Source organism: Eurosta solidaginis, chromosome X (genome assembly GCF_040869045.1).
Source record: "Eurosta solidaginis isolate ZX-2024a chromosome X, ASM4086904v1, whole genome shotgun sequence".
Taxonomy (NCBI): domain Eukaryota; kingdom Metazoa; phylum Arthropoda; class Insecta; order Diptera; family Tephritidae; genus Eurosta; species Eurosta solidaginis.
The window spans coordinates 124,232,668-124,255,834 of NC_090324.1; the positions used below are offsets into that span (position 1 = coordinate 124,232,668).

The following is a 23,167-nucleotide window of genomic DNA, read 5'->3' on the forward strand; positions in this document are numbered from 1 at the left end:
CAGTTTTGGAAGAGCTGTTACGACTGAAGGTGTGACTTTTGTCGACGGACTTCTTTTGATGTTTTTCATTAATGGGCTCTCTACCACCTCTATCATTTTAAACATCGCTATACTTAGCTAAAATATTTTCCAGAAGCTCTTTTTGTCTTATCAAGTTGTAAGGGAATTTTTGCTAGAAAAGCATTTTTTATCTATTCTTAAGAATGAAAAAATGGAAAGTGATGTAGAAATCAGAACTGAACTATTGCTTTGATTTTCTGCATCACACTTTTCCATGACTGAGCAATTTAATTATGCTGTGAATTATTTGTTGTGTTCTTTTTATTTTTGCTAATATAATTGAATGTATATGTATGTATATCTCACCCTATTTCAAAATTTTTTTTCAAAAACGCCCCACCTCAAAATTTGGTTCAAACGCTATCTCAGAATTTTATCGAAGAACACCCTAATTTAGAATTTGTTTCGAAAAGCCCCCAAGTATAAATTCAATATATTTTGACATTCTCAGACAGGACGAATTCATTTCAAAAACACTCTATCTCATCTCAAAATATATTGAATTTATACTGAGGGGCTTTTTGAAACAAATTCTAAATTTGGATGTTCTTCGATCAAATTCCCAAATTTTGAGATGGGGCGTTTTTGAAAAGAATTTTGAAATATTATATTTTAATATTATTTAGTAAAAATTACTGAAATATATATATATATGATCGAATTTTTTGTGCGCTCTATATATCCATGAAATAAAAAAACATAAAAGATTGACAATTCCGTATCTAATTTTACATATTGGTTTTAATTTTGCAATTGTGGTAGTAATACATTTTGTACCGAATCCACGTCGACCGCTACACTTGGTTGTTTTGATTCTTGTGTAATCAGGCGACATAATATACATGGTATTTGACCTGAATTTATATCAGTGCCATTATTAGCCTTTTTCGATGGTTTAAGAGTGGAGACAACATGATCCTCAGTGGTGACTGAAGCCTGGCCGCATGAGCCGCAGTCTGACGATGGTCCAGCAATGCGGTTCGCCTGGAGTTTTAGCCTGTTCACGTCCACGTTGCCCTCGCCGTCACCGTCGCCGTTGCTGTTGGTGTTGTTGATCGCCAAATTGATGATGGTATGAAATGTTAGTGGTATTGTAGGAATGAGTACTATTTGAAGGAGAGTGAAATATTAATATCATTTTATTTTTCTGCCAATTTTAATACTAACATATCGTTTTCTTTTTCGCCACTACATTGACTTTCGGCAACATGTGCGTTGTAATGGGCGATTCATCAATTTTGATAAATGTTTGATCTCCACTACTATCAATCCAGGTGCCGAAACTCTATAATATAAAAAAAGAATCGTTATTTATCAGTGAGTATGTTACTTTTGAGTCAAAAAACACCCTACCACATCATTGTTGAATTAAATAGTTATAGACTATTTCCTATGTTTGCTCTTATTGCTTGCGCCACAGTCGTGTATTGCGATGGAATTGTTGAAATTGGACCCGCGTCCGAAGGATCTAAAACGTCACACTCAGACACATCATGATTCGACTTATAATGTATGCATACATTATGTAAAGCACAGCAAACGTTCACTATTTGCTCAGCTTTCTTCGGCGAATAGTGAAGCTCTCGTGCACCTAGGATACACCTCCAGCATTTTTTCAGCACACCATTCGTACGTTCAATAATGTTTCGACATTTTGCATGCGCTTCATTGAATTTCATTTGATTTGAGCCTTCCGCTGGCGACTTATGAGGTATCATCAACCACGGTTCTAATGGGTATCCAGCGTCTCCTAATGAAAAAATTAAAATAAATATTTTTGTGGTATTAGAGAATGAATATTATTGACCAAGTTGTAGGACCTACAATCTTCGACACTTTACAGCCCCAATATTGATGTATGCTTCTCCCTGTCCCGATTCCCTCCAGGGACTGCTTACACTCTAACACGCATTTAGATGCTATGCTATGCGAGATTATTGCCTTAATTGCTGCTTGGCTGTCAATATAAAAGTTGACACGTCTGCAGTTTAAGCTATTCTCTTCCAGTGTTTCTACTGTTTTGTTACGGCTCATCTTCAGCTTGGAAAACACTAAAGTAATATGGCAGCTTGCAGGATCGGTTTATATCCGGATCAGCTCAGTACGGATCAGCTAACACGCGTCCAAAAATATCGAGAGAGGTGTCAAACGACGCGTCTTGACATCAGTATTAATAAACCGAAGTCGGAAAATAAAAATGTTAACTCCTTCAAAAGATATTAACAAAAAACCGAAAAATGGCCCGCGGGTCCCTCCGAAACCGGGGGTGGTATCCATAGTATCTTTGGTAATTCTTTACTTTAGCTCACAACTACTATAACCCTGCCAAAAATATTCAAATTCAAAATTTTATTTCTGTCAAAAGTTATTTCCAAAAAACCGAAAAATGGCCCGGAGCGCTCCGAAACCGGGGGTTGGATCCATAGTATTTTTGCGCAGAACACCTTTCTGCATTGGCGGCCTCTGGCCGCGCTTATAAAAAATTATCCTGGGTGGGTCCAACACCGGTTTGGAGACCAAAACTATATCCGCGCAAAACACTTTTACCTACAGTTTTTCTTGTGGGTACAACAAAATCATCAAAACAACAACAACCACATAAAAATTTTAAATTCTGTTTGCAAATATCTCCGAAACGAAATAAAATTATGAATTCGTGATCCTGGGCCCAAAGGGCGTCTTTTGACACCTCTCCTGATATTTTAGGACGAGTTTTAGCAGTTGTGAGCTAAAGTAAAGAATTACCGTATTTTTGCGCCGAACACCTTCCTGGGTTGGCGGCCTTCGGCCACGCTTATAAAAAATTATTCTGGGTGGCTCCAACACCGGTTTGGAGCCCAAAACTATATCCGCGCAAAACACTTATGTTCAAAATTTTTTTTGGTAATAGTCTAGTTGAGGGGTCGACTGCTAATACGCTACCAAAAATATCGAGAAAGGTGTCAAACGACGCGTCTTGACATCGGTATTAATAATCCGAAAGCGGAAAATAAAAATGTTAACTCGTTCAAAAGATATTAACGAAAATAGGCCCGCTGATACCTCTGAAACCGGGGGTGGGATCCATAGTATTTTTGCGCAGAACACCTTTCTGCGTTGGCGGCCGTCGGCCGTGCTTATAAAAAATAACCCTGAGCTACGCCATGCCAAGTCCGGGTGTGTGGTATTACCGTGGCTACCGCCACGGTGATGCACAATTTTTTTTGTGCGTACTAACACAACAACAACCACATGAAAATCGCCAACTTCAACTGCAAATATCTCCGGACAGAGATAAAAGTTTTCTTTTCCGCCATCGGATTATTTGGTAATAGTCTAGTTGAGGGGTCGACTGCTAACACCATTGTTTACTATATGGTTTGGCAACTTAAATAGAGCTTATGTTGCGAATATAGTGGAAGGCAGTGGACTAGGCAGTCGAATGTCATATAATGAAGGAATTGATGTTCGGAGTTTTTTCAAAATTTGCCCGAAATCCTGCTCCTTGCTCCTTTTTAAGCAGGAGATTTTCATTTTAAAAATGTAATGTACAAACCAATGTTCATTCTATTACTTTTTTAGCAGGAGATTTTCATTTTAAAAATGTAATATATAAACCAATGTTCCTTCTATTACTCCTTTTATCTATGGAGCTTCACATGCACTTTATAAAAACGTGCTTTTTATTTTTACGAACTTATTCCTCAATGAAAATAAATGAAACACGTATTAATGTAAGCACTAATCATGTTTCTTACTTCTTAAATGTTCTTCTTAAATATTATAAATGTGTTAAAAGTAGCAGGACTAACATAATATTGACAAATCTGATATGTCAAACTAATTTTATATAATAAAAATGATTTCATAAATTGCATGCATTTTATACATATGCATTATATTTAAAATTTTCTCTAACTATTCATTTTGTGCTGATTAATTTTACTTATGCATAACTTTCTTTGGCTATATAAGCTAACAATTCCAGGGGCCGTTTTCACCATCTTCGGTGAACGCTAACAAACACTTTATTTGAAAGAAATCGTTCAGTGATTCGTCAAATAAGGGTTACTTTAAAATAACGGACGTTAAAAGTTCCCCTGTCACATGAGGAAAAATGAAATACAACTATTTTTATAACATGAAGATAGATAGAAAATTTATTGGGGATTGCACTGCGACCGTTGATCTATTGTGCCCGCATCAGATTGCGTCGCGTTCCAGGAGGATATGTTCCACCGTCGTGAATCGACGTGAATACAAAATTATGTTTTTTCTTTAGTTGAACGGCGATAGAAAATCGGTTTTTTTCTAAAATGCAAGAAACTTCAAGAAGAACGTAAGTTTTTAATTATTTATGTATTGCTTTGACGTTGGCGTCGCGTTGCTTATGGATTGAAGCAATTAAAGCACGTGTGTTCAAAGTCAGACGTAGACGCAACGCAAGTGCCTAAACAACGCAAAAGTCACCTTAAGCGTATTTGCTTTAGGTGTTATTTATCAATATTAAATAAAAATGTTAGATCTCCTAAAAAGTTGAACTTAGGCAAGATACACAAGAGACGTATCTTCGTAGACGCCTGCAAAATATGGCATGCAGCTAAGATCTATCTACACCTCAAGATTGCTTATGCTGTGCCTAATACGCGTCTATGAAGCTACGCCTCGTGTCCATCTTCTCTTAGATTATATTTCAAAGACATTTTTTTTAGCTTTAAACTTTGTTCATAATATTCATGTACATGTCTACTACTATGGCAGTCGCTTGCATACTACTATTTCATTATTTAAAAAAAAATTAAGTTCGGAAAAATGCAACCTTATCACGTGCATTCTCAAACACGGTTGCCACACCATGTTGTCATTTGGGACCAAAATTTATCGAAAAACGGACCAGACCTCAAAAAAAAGGACCAAATTTTAGTTTTATTTTATTAGTATACAAACAATTCGTAAGGTACTAGAGTATCGTAATTGTTGTAAAAAGCGAAAATTTTAGGATGTTTCAGGGGTGTACTAATATAAAATTTTAATAAAGGAGACACTTGGCTTTAGTTCAAACTGCACAAACAAAAATAAAGTGTAGCTTTAGGTATCACATTTTCAAATTTTTAGGATAAGACTATGTCCTTCACCAATCTAACGTTGTGAACCTAGTTTTGATTGATTGCAATGAAATAAAATGTATAGCGCAGTTAGGTTTTAGTAAGGAACGGTTAAAAAATTTGCGTGGTGGCAAACTCAATAAATCGTTAATGAAACTAAGCAATTGTGTTAATGCTATTTTTATAGATGCTTTCATTTTCATTCCCAGTTTAAACTTAATACCAGAGCCAAGATTTAGTAAGTGTGAGTTTTGAACTCAGACTAAAAATGAAGCGTCTTAAAAGTTTCAACTGTATAATAGTTGAATACCGATCGAAATATCTAAACACTAAAACAAGTCTTTTTCTGATAAGTGCGTTGTTTCATCAAAAATTAAACACAATGTTTTAATGACAATGTGTTTGTCCGAATATTCAACACTTCATTTTTAATGCCTCGCCTAAATTATCTCCCAAGTGAAATGTCATTGTTCTGCTACATTTTATTGATAGAGCAATTTTCGTGGTAAGAATTCCATTGGAGTAAATTGAAAATTATATGTGGGTAATAGATTTGCGGCAATTTTTTTAGCAGTGTTTTGAATTTTTGCTTCAGTGAAAAAGAAATAAAAGTACCAAAACCGTGCCGAAAAAGAACCAAAATTGAGAAAAGGGGACCAGCGGACCATATAGACGTGGAAGGGAACAGACTTAAGTGGCAACCGTGTTCTCAAATGCAAGCTTCCACATCAAATACATATACATATAAGTACTTCGCCATTACGAAATACCATGTCGCGTTGTGAGGCTAAGTATTTTTGCATAAAAGCTTTTTGACCACCACAATACCACAGATTAAGTAAACAATTTCACAAAAAAAATACATTTTTTCGAAAAACCACACAGATTATCAGCAGTCATTGTTTACGAATTTAGAAACAATGAGAATGGCAAATACGAACGTGTATGAAATGTAATGTCAAAACGTATATGCACATGGTTGTATTTATATGCACGAAAATGCTTTAAAATCGCATGAAATTGTTAAAATAAAGTTCAAAAATAAATGATAAAAACTTTAATATAAATAAAAAGATTCTTTTAATAACAACAAAAACGCCTTATATATTCTATATATATATCAATTTGTAAGGATTATCTCACTTTAAAATTTAAGCTCAATAATCTAAAGTTTTTTTTTGAAAATGAGTCGAGAACTGTGCGTGTGAATGTGCGAATTTTACCGATCAGGTGTTAGTTGCGCTACTTGGTAAAATTTACTATGGCTAATACGCTACCAAAAATGTCGAGAGAGATGTCAAAAGACGCGTATTAATCTCTAGAACGATGGCGGAAAAGAAAAATTTTATCTATGTCCGGAGATATTTGCAGTTGAAGTTGGCGATTTTCATGTGGGTGTTGTTGTGTTTGTACCCACAAAAAAAATTGTGCATCACCGTTGCGGTAGCCACGGTCATACCACACACCCGGACTTGGCATGGCGTAGCCCAGGGTTATTTTTTATAAGCGCGGCCGAAAGCCGCCAACGCAGAAAGGTGTTCTGCGTGAAAAAAATATTGATCCCACCCCGGTTTCGGAGGTACCTGCGGGTCTTTTTTCGGGTTTTCGTTAATATCTTTTGAACGAGTTAATATTTTTATTTTCCGCCTCCGGATTATTAATACTGATGTCAAGACGCGTCGTTTGACACCTCTCCTGATATTGTTGGTAGCGTACTAGCAGTCGACCCCTTAACTAGAATATTACCGATTATTGTTCTCGAGATTAATACGCGGCTTTTGACACTTCTCTCGATATTTTTTGACGCGTATTAGCAGTCGACCCCTCAACTAGACTTTTACCTTTTTTTTTGTGGGTACACAACATTACAACAACCACAAGAAAATCGCCAACTTCAACTGCAAATATCTTCGGACAGAGATAAAATTTTTATTTCAGGGCTTCGGATTATTGTTGTCGAGATTAATATGCGTCTTTTGACACCTCTTTCGATATTCTTGGACCCGTATTAGCAGTGTCATGATGTCGTATATAACTTCCGGCGGTTTCAATGCCCACCATGATCTATGGCATATGAAGCATGCAACTGCAATTGTTCCTAAAATCCAGAGCCGTAATAAAATCCTCAAATCTCTTTCCGGATGCACTTGGAGTAAACGCTCATTACCACTTACAAAGCAATTGGCCGGCCGATTACATGCTACGCGTCCCCGATATAGTCACCAAGCCTGCCAAAATACTATCCTCTTACCCCTTGGACTTTGATGGGGCGAAGCACTGCTAAAACAACAACAAAAACCACTTCAACAACAATTTTGTTTGGAAAATGCCGCGCACAAAAAAATGTTTAAAATTTTACGAGTTTGGGTCTAGAAAAGATTGAAACCGTAGAAAATATATTACAAGTGTATTACGTTATTGCAGGTACGCGCAGTCGAACAGACGCGAATTGTAATAATTTATTTGTAGGTAAATTGACGATTTTATAATTTTTGATAAATTAACTCATTCTCGCGGTAAATAAAAACTTGTAAACGAAATGTCAAATTCACCCGAAACAGCTGATTCGAACTTCGAATTCTTCTTCCCAAAACTTTTGGGAAAAATCCTCTCCCAAGGAGTTTATAATTGGGAGAATTTATTTTTGGGAGAAACAAATTTGTGGGAGATGAACTCCCATGGGAATATTCAGAATTGGGGTGATTATGTACCTAACCCCGCTGAATTCGAAATTCGAAAAGCTGCATAGTCGTGTTGCTCAAATATTTCACCTACCTTCATATTCGTACGCGTCAAATGGTGAGATAACTACTCCCTCACTTATTTTCAGTTCGAATAAAATATTGTTTTCCCATTGCTGCCACTTACCTATATTGGTCTGTACCAAAATCTTTAAAAAATTTTACAAAATAATTGTTAGCGCACAAAAAACTTTAAAGAAAATGCTTTGAAGAAAAATTAACGAAATAAGTTTAGGACAACGCCCACTTTTGTATAAAAGATTTTTAAAAGGGTCGTTGACGAATAAAAGAAGCTATATCTTTGCAAAAAAGAGCTTTATATCAATGGTGTTTCATTTCCCAAGTGGATTTATAACAATAAATAGGAAAAACTTCAAATTTTAAAAAATGGGCGTAGCACCGCCCCTTTTATGACTAAGCAATTTTCTCTGTTTCGGGAGCGATAACTCGAAGAAAAATTAGTTCAGAATAGAACCACATGTATCTATATATTAATACGCTAACAAAATTTCCATACAATCAATTGACAGGCTGTGTCGCATACTTGGCATACGTAAAATCATATAAAAGTTATATGAATCGATTCATATGGACCAGCCGCAGTGCATAGGCCTATTTTTGTTAACAAATATTACTCTATTTGTTTATAATTAATGGACAAATTTTTTTGTAAATTCGAACAATCTCTCCAAAAATCTTGCACAATCTTGGCCGTGTGTAGGACCAATTATCTAAGTACTCTAAGACACAAACCAACATATGTAACCCCGCTGAATTCTGATTTTTAAAGCTGCCTAACTCTGTAATATATTTTTCTTTTCGAAAAATTACCTATTTGAAAAAAATAAGCTGGCTGATAAATAGCGGCATAACAGCTTAAGTTAAATCAACAATTGAAAACCTCAACTAAAGCCGTGTTTTTTTACAAGCGTATACGTTTATGTTTTCGCAAAAAAACGCGTATCCTCGCCTAGATAATGCTTAGGAGACCCATCTAGCGGCAGTGGTTAAATAAATAGCTACAGGACAGGGTGTACCTAAAATCGGAGACACAAACCTCTGGTGGCTAAAATGTATAACATATAGCTGAATCTGTTGCGATGAATAGTGGATACACACAATTTTTAGAGGTGAAACATGGAATTAGTGTTGAGGTGAAACATATACACATATTTCAGTTACATCTGATTATAATGCGTATTGAAATTTAGTAGTACAAATTTTATGCGCAGCAATTTCAGAGGCGTATATAAAGCTTGACGCTTAGAAGTCCATATAAAGAGTAAGCGTAAACGTCTATAGATGTTAAAAAAAAAAACAAAGCTTAAGCGATTTGTAAAAAAAGTTAATTTGTATATTTGTTTTCCATTTACTCGATATAGGCAACCGGCATCATAGCGGCCGTATTGCATAGGCCGTATATTACCTACTATCTATATATTAATACGCTAACAAAATTTCCATACAATCAATTGACAGGCTGTTTCGCATAGTTAGCCTACGTAAAATCATAGAAAAGTTAAATAAATCGACTCGTATAGATCAGTCGCAGTGCATGGGCCTATTTTTGTTAACAAATATTACTCTATTTGTTTATAATTAATAGAAAAAGGTTTTTGTAAATTCGAAAAATCTCTGCAAATATCGAAATTTACTTTCGTGCATAAAAGTGCGCCATCTGTAGGACCAGATATGTTAGTGCTCTAATTCGAAATTCGAAAAGCTGCATAGTCGTGTTGCTCAAATGTTTCACCTACATACATATTCGTATGCGCCAAACGGTGAGAGAAGTACTCCCCTACTCGTTTTCAGTTCGAACAAAATATTGTGTCCCGATTGTTGCAATTTACCTATATTGGTCTGTATCAAAATCCTGAAAAAATTGTTCCAAAATAACTGCAAGCGCACAAAAAAATTTAAAGAGAAATAGTAATTTAACCTGCCCATTTTTTTTGGACACATTTTACTTACAAGTAAATGCAAAGGTCTTTATTTAACAGATTCTTTGTTTTTCATTTTAGTTGCTTTCAAAAAACATGAAATCACATATAATGGGTTAAGTCTTGTTTAAACTCACTAAATTTATTTATAACAATTAATTGCAAATTTGCCCCAAAATGGTTTTTGTATTTCCAGAATTTATGCTCATATATAGCACGTCTTATACCGAACAAAAAATAAATAAATTTGCTACAGTGATATAACATTAAAATTTGTATATTGTCCTTTGTGCTAATTTATTTTAAAATTTCTTATTTATTTTATTATATTATCTTTATTTTCAACTTAGTTTATTATTATTTAAATGCAACTTAATTGAATCGGAAAATTTCACGTTGTATATTAAACGAAAAAAACGACCCAAAAACGTTTTCTTTTTTAGGTCGAAATATTGCATAGGCCGTATATTACTCCACCATCTATATACTAATACTCTAACAAAATTTCCATACAATCAATTGACAGGCTGTTTCGCATAGTTAGCATACGTAAAATTATATAAAAGTTATATGAATCGATTCGTATGGATCAGCCGCAGTGCATAGGCCTATTTTTGTAAATTCCAAAATCCTCTACAAATATCAAAATTTACTTTCGTGCACAAAAGTGCGCCATCTGTAGGACCAATTATGTTAGTGCTCTAAGACACAAACCTACATATTATGTACCAAACCCCGATGAAATTGAAATTCGAAAAGCTGCATAGTTCACCTATATACATATTCGTACGCACAAAACGGTGAGAGAACTACTCCCTCACTCATTTTAATTTTAAATAAAATATTGTTTCCCCATTGTTGCCACTTACCTAAATTGTTCTGTACCAAAATCCTTAAAAAATGTTTCCAAAATAATTGTTAGCGCACAAATAAACTTTAAAGAGAAGTATTAATTTAACCGGCCCATTTTTTGGACAAATGTTACTTACACGTAAATGCGTAGGCCTTTATTTAACAGATTCTTTGTTTTTTATTTTAGATGCTTTCGAAAAAAATGAAACTACAAATAATGAGTTAACTTTTGTTCAAATTCACTAAATTTATTTATAACAATTAATTGCAAATTTGCCCCAAAATATTTTTTGCATCTCCGGGTTTTATGCTCATTTTAGATATAGCACGTCCTATACTGAACAAATATAAATAAATTTGTTACAAAGATATAACATTAAAATTTGTATATTGTCTTTTATGCTAATTTATTTTGATATGTCTTATTTTATTTTATTATATTATCTTTTATTTCAACTTAGTTTATTATTATTTAAATGCAAATTAATTGAATCGGAAAATTACACGTTGTATATTAAACGAAAAAAACGACACAAAAACGTTTTCTATTTTAGGTCGAAATATTGTATATTACTCTACCATCTATATATTGCAACGAATTTTTGTGGTATTCCGCTTATTTGCAACCTTCTACTACCGTTCGTATCGCTAATCTGTTGAATAAATAACTCCAATATTCAATAATGCAAAATGGTCTTTATTAGAGTACTTCACAATAACACTTATACTTCGCAACCAATAGCGTGCTTAAATCAAACTGATTACTGCTTACTCAGCTTTATCTCGTTTTATACTCTGTGATGTCTCGTTCGCATACTTCTAGGCGTTTCTTCTTCTAGAATTTACTACTTGTTTACCAGCTATAAACTACAGATGCAAGTTTATAATTTCTCATATGCGCGTATATATGTGAGTGATACTTGCACAAATAATTGCCTACTTTTGTGAGCATCTCAGATTTATGCATGTGTATGTGTGAGAAATAATTTGCTGATGATTGCATACTTTTGTCAGCATCTCTCCGCTGCTGGCATGTACATATGTGTAGACATAATGATTGTTTTGTTTATGAACATAAAAGTCACTGCTTAGTATCGGCTTAGAGATGATAGTATGCTTTAGCGTTGCTAATATTCGTCCCAACATTAATACGCTAACAAAATTTCCTTACGATCAATTGACAGACTGTTTCGCATACTTATCATACGTAAAGTCATATAAAAGTTATATGAATCGATTCGTATGGATCAGCCGCAGTGCATAGGCCGATTTTTGTTAACAAATATTACTCTATTTGTTTATAATTGTGAGAGATAAGCTAATACATAAATCGTAGCGCTAAGTTGAACTATGTAAACATGCCAAAAAAAGCGCTCTCTTCCGGTTTCCGGTACGAAAACGACGTTTTTCCTCTTTTCATTTATATATATCTAAATATATTACAGTGGCGACGAGCAGAAAACAATTCAAACTGATTTATAAACGCGTAGCAATTGCTTGGTGATCAGCGGATAATAATATTTTTGCAAAATAGCGACCAACAATTTTAATATTCCATTTTTTGACCACGAAAAAAACTCATGGATGGTCTTTGAGAAGCAGTTGTTGTAATTCTTCATTGCTACTGATATTGAGGAGGTAAAAAAGAAGGCAAAATTGTTAACTTCGTTATCCGAAAGTGCGTATACTCTGATGGACAACTTAGTACGTCCGGAGGCGTTGGAAGGTGACAGCGTAACTTTGGAAAATAGTCTCGATTGTCTGCGTTTGTGGAGCGTTACAAATTTTGCAATGCTACAAAAACAATAATCAATAAATGATTAGGTAACTAGAATGAGAGCGTTGGCTGTAAATTTTGAGTTTGGCGAAAATTTAAATATGGCGCTAATGGACAAATTTGTAATGGGTCTGGAAAAGGGTCCAGCCAGGGACAACAGTTTTTTGGAAAATGTAGGCGCAACTTTCGAGAAAGTGTTAGCGATAGCAAATACAGGAGAGTACATTAAGCAACAATAAGGAGATACTATACAAGTAAAACAGGAAGAACTAAATTTTTTGAAGAAGAATCAGAAGTCGCAAGCAGAGCAAAAGAAGCAGCAAAATTGGAAAAACAAGTCAAATCAAGGCCAGCAGAAACAGCAACCATACGAAGTGTGCGGCTACACTAGCCATAGCAAAAGTGAATGTAAGTTTAAGAATTAAAAATGTAATAATTGTAAAAAAGGGGGCACCCTTAAAAAATGTTCAAAGAGAAAAGTTTACATTTTTTGAATAATGCAGACGAGTTGAGTTTATTCTCACTTAACAGTGCGAAAGGTAAACCGATTGTTGTAACCATTTTTGTTGAAGGTAAGGCTATTGATATGCAGCTCGACACAGGTTCAGAAAACAATGTGATATCGGAAGAGATATATAAAAGCCATTTTAGAAAAAATAAGCTAAAGGAGATATCAATTTTGCTGAAGACATACAACGGTGGCAGTATTATGCCGCTTGGTGAGTTTGAGGTGGATGTACACTTTAAAGAGCAACGCAAAGCAGTTTCGGTATTGAATTATCTAGTTTACATTTTTCTAAACAAATTAGATGATAAATCAATGTCTTAAATAAATTTTCCAAACTATTTGATGGGTCTTTGGGATTATTTAAGAAGAGTAAAGCCCATTTACATGTAAAGGAAGGCACCGAACCGACATTTTTTAGGCCTCCACCATTACCTTTAGCGATTAAAGAAAAAGTTAAAAGGAGAGACAAGTTAGTAGAACTGAAAGTTTTGGAGACAGTAGATTATTGCGAGTGGGGGACACCGATTGTTCCAGTGCAAAAAAAAGATGGGGGAATTCACATATGTGGTGATTTTAAAGCGACCTTAAACCCACATCTGCATGTGGAAAAGTATCCCTTACCACGTATCGAAGAGATTTTTGCCAAGATGCATGGCGGGGTGAAGTTTGTAAAACTGGATTTAAGTACAGCGTACCAGCAAATCAAATTGGATAAACAATCTCGCAAATTCACAACAATTTCGACGTCAAAGGACTGATATACGTGTTGGCATCCGCACCCGCCATTTTTCAAAGAATTATGGACACGCTATAAGTAGGCATTGAGGGCGTGGTAGTATTTCACGACGATATACTAATAACAGCAACCAACGTCAGACTTCTTACTGGAAGACTTGAAAAAGTGTTAGCCCTGTTAAGTGATGCAGGGTTAAAGTTGTCTAAATCGAAGTGTGAGTTTTTTGTTGACGAAATTAAATTTTTAGGGCATATTATAAAGAAAGAGGGCTTGCATATGGATCCTGATAAAGAAAAAGATATTAGAGGCGCGAAAGAGCCATCAAACGTAAAAGAGCTTTAATCTTTGTTAGGGGTGATAAATTCCTATAGAAGATTTTTACCTATTTTATCTACTTTGCTTCACCCACTTTATCAGTTGTTGCAGGCGAATACAAAATTCGTATGGTCAAAAGAATGTTCGGAAGCATTTTCAAAACTTAAAGACTTATTGAAATCAGAGAAGGGCCTAGCCCATTTTTGTCCCGAAAAAAAGAATTAGATTAATGGTGGATGCTAGTCCCACGGGAGTGGGTGCGGATCTAACGCAAGTAGAGGCTGGTGAAATAGAAAAAACCAATAGAGTTTGCTTCAAGAACATTGTCGGATACTGAAAAAAGGTATTCGCAACTTGACCGAGAAGCATTGGCTATACTGTTTGGTGTAAAAAAATTTCATCAGTATGTTTTCGGTAGGCATTTCACTTTGGTTACTGACAACAAGCCGTTACAACACATGTTTAGTCCGAAAAAAGGAATTCCAGAAATGGCGTCAAATACATTGCAACGTATTGCTCTAACGCTATCAGGTTATCATTTCGACATTGAATACGTCAAGTCTAAAAACAATATAGCAGATTATTTTTCGCGAAACTCCGACAGAAGTGCCGAGGATCAATGCGTTTTGCCTGATGATGTTTTGTAAATTATTTTCAAGAGATTGGTGCACGAAGCGAAATGATTAACCTAGAAAGCATTAAAACAGAAACTGCACAGGATAGTACGCTACAACGAGTACAGAAATTTCATCATGAGGGTTGGCCAGAGAAAGTTCGGGATCCAGAGTTGTTACCATATTTTAATAAAAGATTGGAATTGGGCGAAGAATCAGGTTGCTTATTTTGGGGGGTTCGGGTTGTGGTCCCAAAAGCACTGCAAAATAAAATTGTCGAATTTTTACATGCGACACACATGGGAATTGTGAAAATGAAATGCATGGCTCGTGAGTGTTGTTGGTGGCCGAACCAGGGAAAAGATTTCGAGAAGGTAGTAAAAAGTTGCGAGCCCTGTTTACTTAATCGTCCGAACCCACCAAAGCAAGAGCTTCTCCCATGGAAACGACCCCAGGAAGTATGTTCGAGAATCCATTTAGATTTCTTTGGACCTTTTAAAAACCGCTCGTGCTTAATCGTTGTAGACAGCACAAGTAAATGGGTGGAATGCATAGATATGGGAACGAATATAACTAGCCGAGCTCTTATAGCAGTGTTGAGAGAAATGTTTGCACGTTTTGGGTTACCAAAATGCGTGGTTTCGGAAAATGGTACGTCGTTCTCATCGAATGAGTTTACCAATTTTTTGAAACAGAATGGAATTACATATGTAACATCCCCTGTAGGTCATCCACCCACTAATGGTCAGGCGGAAAATGCGGTTAAAACAGTTAAGACCGCCTTAAAACGGAATTTATTTAATACACCGTTGTCTGACTTCAACAAAGTTCTGAGTAATTTATTTTTAGATTACCGAAATACTGTACATGCTAGTATGGGCGTATCTCCAGCTTACATTATGTTTAATAAAAGGAAATTAAGATGTCGATTAGATTTACTCAATGAAAGGCGAAATGTTGTTAATCTAACCAATACTGAAATCACAGCATTTGTTGACAAAGAGGCAAATGAACAAGAGAGATATTTAAAGGAAAGCAAAACAACAACTTTAACGCGTATGACGCGGTGATAGTTAAAGATTATTCGGTTCCTGGAAAAGTAAAATGGACAAAAGCTGTGATTTCCTAAAGAATTGGAAAGCAAATGTATATTGTAAAAACTTATCATAATAAATCTTGGAAAAGACACGCAAATCAAATTATCTTATCGCAAAAAGAATCATCGCACTTATCACTAGATGATCCACTAACACCTTTAACAAATTTAAGTAATGAAAATGAAAACATATTAACTAATAATAGTGGTCCCGATGATACAAATTCAGACAAAAATACAACAGCAACTACACATACAAGTAATAACGTACCCAACGATATTATTTGTAATGAGAAAACGAAGTCACGGGAACCCACGACTCATTATAATTTAAGACCGAGAAAATAACAATTTCTTGTCAAATAAATTTATGTATCCTAAGCGCGAAAGTCTGTAAGAAAATCATGTATATGTTACCAATTAAGAAGGGAGTATTGTGAGAGATAAGCTAATACATAAATCGTAGCGCTAAGTTGAACTATGTAAACATGCCATTAGGTTAAGTTCTTGTATATGCCGATGTCGCAATGCAATAACAAATGTCAAATAAAGAAACAAAAAAAGCGCTCTCTTCCGGTTTGCAAATTATACGAAAACGACGTTTTTCCTCTTTTCATTTATATATATCTAAATATATTACAATAATTAATAGAAAAAGTGTTTTGTAAATTCGAAGAATCTCTCCAAATATCAAAATTTACTTTCGTGCACAAAAGCGCGCCATCTGTAAGACCAATTATCTAAGTTCTCTAAGACACAAACCAACATATGTAACCCCGCTGAATTGTGACTTTTAAGGCTGTCTAACTCTGTAATATATTTTGCTTTTGGAAAAATTATCTATTTGAAAAAAATAAGCTGGCTGAAAAATAGCGGCATAACAGCTTAAGTTAAATCAACAATTGAAAATCTCAATTAAAGCCGTGTTTTTTTTTTTACAAGCTTATACGCGTACGTTTGCGCATAAAAAAAACGCTTACCCTCGCTTAGATAATGCTTAGGAGATCCATCTAGCGGCAGGGGTTAAATAACTACAGCACAGGGTGTACCGAAAAGCAGAGACACAAACCTCTGTTGCATGTCTGTATATAACCTATAGCTGAATCAGCTGCTATGAATTGTGGATACGCACCATTTCAAGAGATGATACATAGAAATAGTGTTGAGGTGAAACATAGACACATATTTCACTTACATCTGAGTATAATGCATATTGAAATTTTATAGTACGCAGCAATTTCAGAGGTGTATTTAAAGTTTGACGCTTAGCAGTCCATATGAAGTTTAAGCGTAAGCGTCTAGAGATGTAAAAAAAAACACAGCCATTATTAGGCTAACTTTACTGGATTATATGCCCATTAACCGGATGCTTAGACCCCATAACTCTTATTTGTTATGTCGCTTAAAGTTATGAAATTAATTTTATTTTAGTAAATATGTTTGCGTGAATAATATCAATGTTTTTGTTTGTTTTTCTTTTCTTTCTAATTTAATCTGCTTTGTTATATCTTAGTATTATATCGTTCACAGACGATATTTTATGGTAGATATGGTCATATATATTCATGAAATGGAGTGTTTACAAATTTCATATAAATTAATTACGTACATAGATCTCAATGGGAATACCAATAATAAATATCCGAACATTAGAATCTCCATATTTCCAAAATGATAACATTAAAACCCGGAAAAAAGTCTAAGTGCACTTATTGCTTTTTTATATGGAACTGTTTGTTGACTTAACTCAATTTTTTTTCTTTCATTTAAATTTTTTTTAGTAAACTCTGCCTTCTTTCCCATTACATAATTTTTTTATATTTTATGTTTTATGAAGGTATCCTCTATTCTATTCGAAATTTTCGTTTTATGTCACCCTTACCCATTATATATGTATTTATACAAAATTAAACTCGGTAAAGCGCCAATTGCATACCAAATGGGTGGTGTGAAATAGGCTAAATTCCTTTAGCATATATCTTCGTTTTTAACTAAAAGTTCGTGTTTTTTGAATTATGACACTATTGAAGTAAATGGGCGATATATGTATGTATATGTAGTTTATATGGGTGATATAGGCCTACTGGGGAACCGTGCACCCAAAATTAACTTCGGTAGCGCCCCATCGGCGTACCTCCCGGGTGGTGTGGAAAAAGCTATTTTTCAATTCGCTTTCAAGTATTTTCACCATATTTATATGTCAATTTCTATGTCAATTTCATTTTATTTTACATATTTTTTATATTTTTCTTTAAAGAGCTCCATAGCAAAACGATATAATTACATTTGAAAAGTTTGTAGAAAATTTTAGAAAATTCAATCAAAAAGTATAACATCTTAGATCAAATTCAAAATTTTAATGAAAAGTTTAAGTAAGTTAGACCAGTTTGCTATATTTCCACTCACTGCTTAACCCTAGGACTTATACCCAAGTACAGGTGTGGCCAGTAGCTACTTTGGAGTGATGTTGCTCCTAAATAAAGATATTGACTTGAAATTTTTGATCTAGGAAAACGAAGTAAATCTACGTCGATTGGTGTCTTAAATGTCGTGCTAGGTCCTTGCTTTGATGAGATATAAGCTTTCAAAGTTGACACCTACGACTTCTTATACCCGGGTACAGGTGTGGCCAGTCGCTTTTTTTCTCATTTTTTGAAGGAAAAAAATTTTTATTTATTATTTTCTTTATAGAATATTATTTTATTGATTATTTCTTATAACTAAATATGCAAACAAATTTAAATTATTCAATTGTCTTCATTATTTTCACAAATATTACATGTAAATGTATTTGAAGAATGCTGTATGCATATTGGGCGCTGATATATTCTGAACATGTTACGCGTTCGTCTTCTGTGTTGGTCATGGATGTAGCAGAGAAAACAGCTTCCAGCCTGCTGTTTCTTTGGTTTTGCACCAGCAGCTGCAGACGTTGATGGCCTATTGTCAGCACTTCCTTGCAAGGCCGTACTTATGAAACTCGCGACTGCAATTTTTGTGTTGAAGTTCCGCATCACTTGCTGATTCACCGACCGCTCTTCAATTATGGGCATAGACAGTTCCTTGGCGAGCTGGCGAAGAAATCTCTTACGCTTCGCATTGGCGCATCTGATGTTGGGATTATTCTCATAATAAATGATGTACGCTGCCAATGCCGTCAAATCAATCATATTGAATAATACGGACAACGGCCAACGCTTTGTTATCCTTTGGCAAGTATATTCTCCAAGCAATTGGTCCATCACGTCCACTCCTCCTTTTGTCTTGTTATAAAACTCGATCATTTCTGGTTTACCGCTTTCGCCAATGTGATCATCGTCATGCATTAATGATAGTAATATAACTGCCTTGTTTTTTTTCGGCACATAGGAGCAAATTGATATGTTGGGCCTATAACCGAATGTACTTGACCTCTTTGCACGATCTTTGTGTGCCAACATCTCCTTTGGTATGTAGGACTTATTTTTCCGCAGAGTTCCAACTGCCGTCAAATTTATGGATGACAAGCTTGCCAGTAGATTTAGGGATGTAAAAAAATTGTCCATCGTCATAATTCGGCCGGTTCCATGAAAGCGGCTTACTTAATCCTTAACCCCGCGTTCACCCTGGTTAGTTTCCCATCCCGTAGGTGCTTGGTCAGTATATATTTGTCCATGCAGTGGATATGCGTTTTTGGCATCACATACCCAACACACTTTGATGCCATATTTTGCCGGTTTCGATGGGATGTATTGCGTGAAACGGGTGCGGCCACGATATGGAAAGGGCTGCTCGTCTACCGTTAGATATTCACTTGGCTTATATGACTGCTCAAAGTTGTAGTTCATCATGGTCCACAGCTCGGATATTGGTGCAGCTTTGTCAGTTACCAAACGTTGTACCCGTGTGTTGTCATCGTCAAACCTTATAAACCGCAGTATGGCCTGAAAGCGGTTAATGCCCATTGACGCACGATATAATGGACAATTTTCCACCGACCACAAGTCCAGCGCACATTCGGCATTGCTGCGGTTAGCGCCAGTCATAACAAGCACTCCAATGAACGCATACATTTCGCTCAAAATAACCTTCTTCCATGTTTTTGGTTCCACCTCTCGATGTTTTGCGTTTAATTCCGCATATGTAGCTTCTGCTTTTTTGTTGGTGTAGCGTACTATAATATCCACCATTTCCGGAGTCATAAAACATTTATATGTATTGACTATTGACATCATAGTAGTTGATCTTGCGGGCCACTTCGCTGTCGCAAAATATTTTGTTGCCTAGTTTGGCGTGCAAGTTGTGGCTGTGAGCTCCATATGATACTACCACGTGCTATGAATTTAGCTGCACGCAAATTAATCTCCTCAGAATCATCTGCAGCATCGGATTCATTGTCAGATTCTTCGTAATCAGCCTCATCTACCTGGGCATTGGCAATTGTGTAATCAGGGTCTTCTACATCCGATTCAACCACGCCATCTGCTACTGCTACTTGTTCGATTTCATCCCCTTCAGGGTCGGAAAATAATTCATCATCTGAGATTTCGTCAAACAGGTTTTGTATGTACTGCTCTTATTTCAGCGTCAGATAATCTATATAAAAATAATTTATTTTTATTCCTTAGAATTTTATTAGGCTTTGCTGGTCTAGTGTAGTTAATCCAAGTAAAAACTCGTACTTTTTCTCCAATATCACCCTACGTTTCGCCAAGCTCCTTGGCATCCTCAGGGGTATAATCTTTATTTTAAACAAAAATAACAAAAAACCAAACAAAAACAAACAGAAAATCAATTTTTGAAAACACATAAATCACTATAAAAACATTGGTGACAAACTTACATAAAAAGTATTAATATTTTCGTATTTATCCGATCAGTTAATTTATCTAATTTTATATATAATAAGCTGGTTTGATCTATTTATGTGGGGTGCGAATAAGACAAAGCTTTTTCCACCTTACAGCTCAACGTTTTGCTAAGATTTTCTTAGCATCTTCAGGAGCGTAACTGCAAGTTTATTTAGAAATCCATAAAAAACACAAAAACAAAATTAGTAGGTGTTACATATAGGTGCACAAAGTTTAAAACACACATTAAACATTTATATCTAACTTACTCTGAAAATGGTAGATTTTTGTTACATTAAATATTTACGTTAAAAAAAACTAAACAATGATATTGTTGCATTCAATTTTACAAAAACATAAACATACAATGTTGATACCATCATTCGTGGTACTCTTGTCATACTAAACTAAACTATAAACATAACAAATAAGTCGCGGCTATTTCATCGGTGTCTTCTTTCTTGTTAATCGTATATTCCCTTTTCTGCATTATACGAAGGCTCTCCAAAGTATATCTCGTATTTTCTCTTCGTTCCTTATCTAGTATTCTTGTGTTGGCAAAATCAGCTGTGTGGTTATTTGTTATTGCATGCTGTGATAGTGCTGTGCTGTGTTTTTTTTCTTATATCAGCCTCGTGCTCTGCTAGTCTGGTGCTTAAATTTCGCTTCCTAGTCCCGATATAAATCTTGTTGCAATTCTCGTTGTTGTTGCCTTTGCAAGTTACTTCGTACACTACATTACTTTGTTGTTGCTGATCTATTGGGCTTTTTGTTTTTGTGAAGCATGTCGCTAGTGTGCAATTCGATTTGTAGGCTAAGCATAAGTTTGGTTTTTGTATAATATTTGTGAAATTTTCTGAGAGCCTGGGAACGAATGTGACGCTAAAGTATTTTTTGGGTTCATTTGTCATATCTGTAGTTGGTGATGGATTTATTATATTTTGCGTTTCTATTTTTTTTTTGTTGAATTAAGTTATTGGTTAAATGATCTGGGTAATTATTTTTCTTTAGAGTTCTTTTAATTAATTTAATGTTGGCGTCGTGAAATTTGGGATGACTTATTGTCAGTATTTTGTGTATGAAGTTTCTCGCAGTATTTACTTTATATTTTTTAAGCTGTGAGGATAGGAAGTTTATTAGGCGTCCAGATGATGTAGGTTTGGTGTAACAGTCTAATATTATATTGTTGTTGTTTTTGTGTATTCGGACATCGAGAAATGGGATATTGCCGTTTTCCTCCATTTCCATGGTGAACTTTAGTCTTTCATGATATTTATTAAGAGTTTTTAAGATGAGTTCCGCGTCATTTCTTTTGATTATAGCGAATATGTCGTCCACATATTTCACTAAAAATATTATGTTTGTGTTATTTTGTTGTTTTAGTTCTGAGAAAGTATTGTCAAGTATTTCATCCATTACTCTATCTGCAATCGTCGGGGAAAGGGGGTTACCCATGGGCATTCCAAATGTTTGAGTATAAATTTTATTGTTGCAAACGAAATAGTTGTTGTCCTTTAGGCAAAAGTCTAATATGCTTTGAAATTTATTCTTTGGTATATTTGCTGTTTCTTTCCGTAAGCTTCGGAATGTATGTGACACGTTGGTATTGCTTTGTTATAATTAAGTGGCTCCCTAATACAACACAAATTATTAGAAGTAAACAGAGCGCAAGAAATAACATCAACTAACAACACAAGGGAGACAAAGCAATACCACAGTGTCACATACATTCCGAAGCTTACGGAAAACTTCAATCAAGACATGAAAAAACAAACACCGACATATCTCTCGCATACATATCGCACTGCACACTCTCTACCATTTTTACACGTACAAAAAGCCGTAAAGAACCACACCAACAAAACAACGTGGTTTACCAAATTCCATGCAAAGGTGGAGACAACGAGAACTGCAACAAAATCTACGTTGGAACAATGAAACGGGCACTAGGAACCCGACTGGCAGAGCACGACGCCGATATAAGAAAGTAGAAGAACAGCACTACACTTGCTCAACACGCACTAATACACGGACATACACCTGATCTAAAAAATGCAACAATAATAGACGTGGAGAAGAGAGAAAAGACGAGATACACGTTGCAAAGCTTACACATATTACAAAGAAGGGAGAGAACGATGAACAGAAAAGAAGGCACCAAGTTTATTGCCGCTAGCTATTTGGCTTGTTTATGAAATTTTAGTATGACAAAAGTACCCAATGACCATGGTACAGATGGATGATTTTAGTTTTAAGTGTTTGTTGTTTTATGTTGTGTGATGTTTACACGTTAATTTAATACTTTTTATGTAAGTTTGTCACCAATGTTTTTATAGTGATTTATGTGTTTTCAAAAATTGATTTTCTGTTTGTTTTTGTTTGGTTTTTTGTTTAAAATAAAGATTATACCCCTGAGGATGCCAAGGAGCTTGGCGAAACGTAGGGTGATATTGGAGAAAAAGTACGAGTTTTTACTTGGATTAACTACACTAGACCAGCAAAGCCTAATAAAATACTAATAAATAACAAATTGGTCAGCAAATTATTAATAATTTTTATTCCATTTATGAAATTATATTTGAGTTATTTGTATTTACCTCATATATTGATTCGAA

At 35.1% G+C, this 23,167-nt stretch overlaps 1 long non-coding RNA gene across 1 annotated transcript; it reads right to left on the reverse strand.

Moving 5' to 3' along the window:
- Positions 1 to 967: 967 nt before the first annotated feature.
- LOC137235490 (uncharacterized) lies at positions 968 to 2,003 on the reverse strand. Its single transcript, XR_010947915.1, has 3 exons — positions 1,414 to 2,003; positions 1,228 to 1,345; positions 968 to 1,166 (listed from the first exon to the last, which is right to left on the reverse strand). It is a non-coding gene; the product is annotated as an uncharacterized lncRNA (long non-coding RNA).
- Positions 2,004 to 23,167: the final 21,164 nt, after the last annotated feature.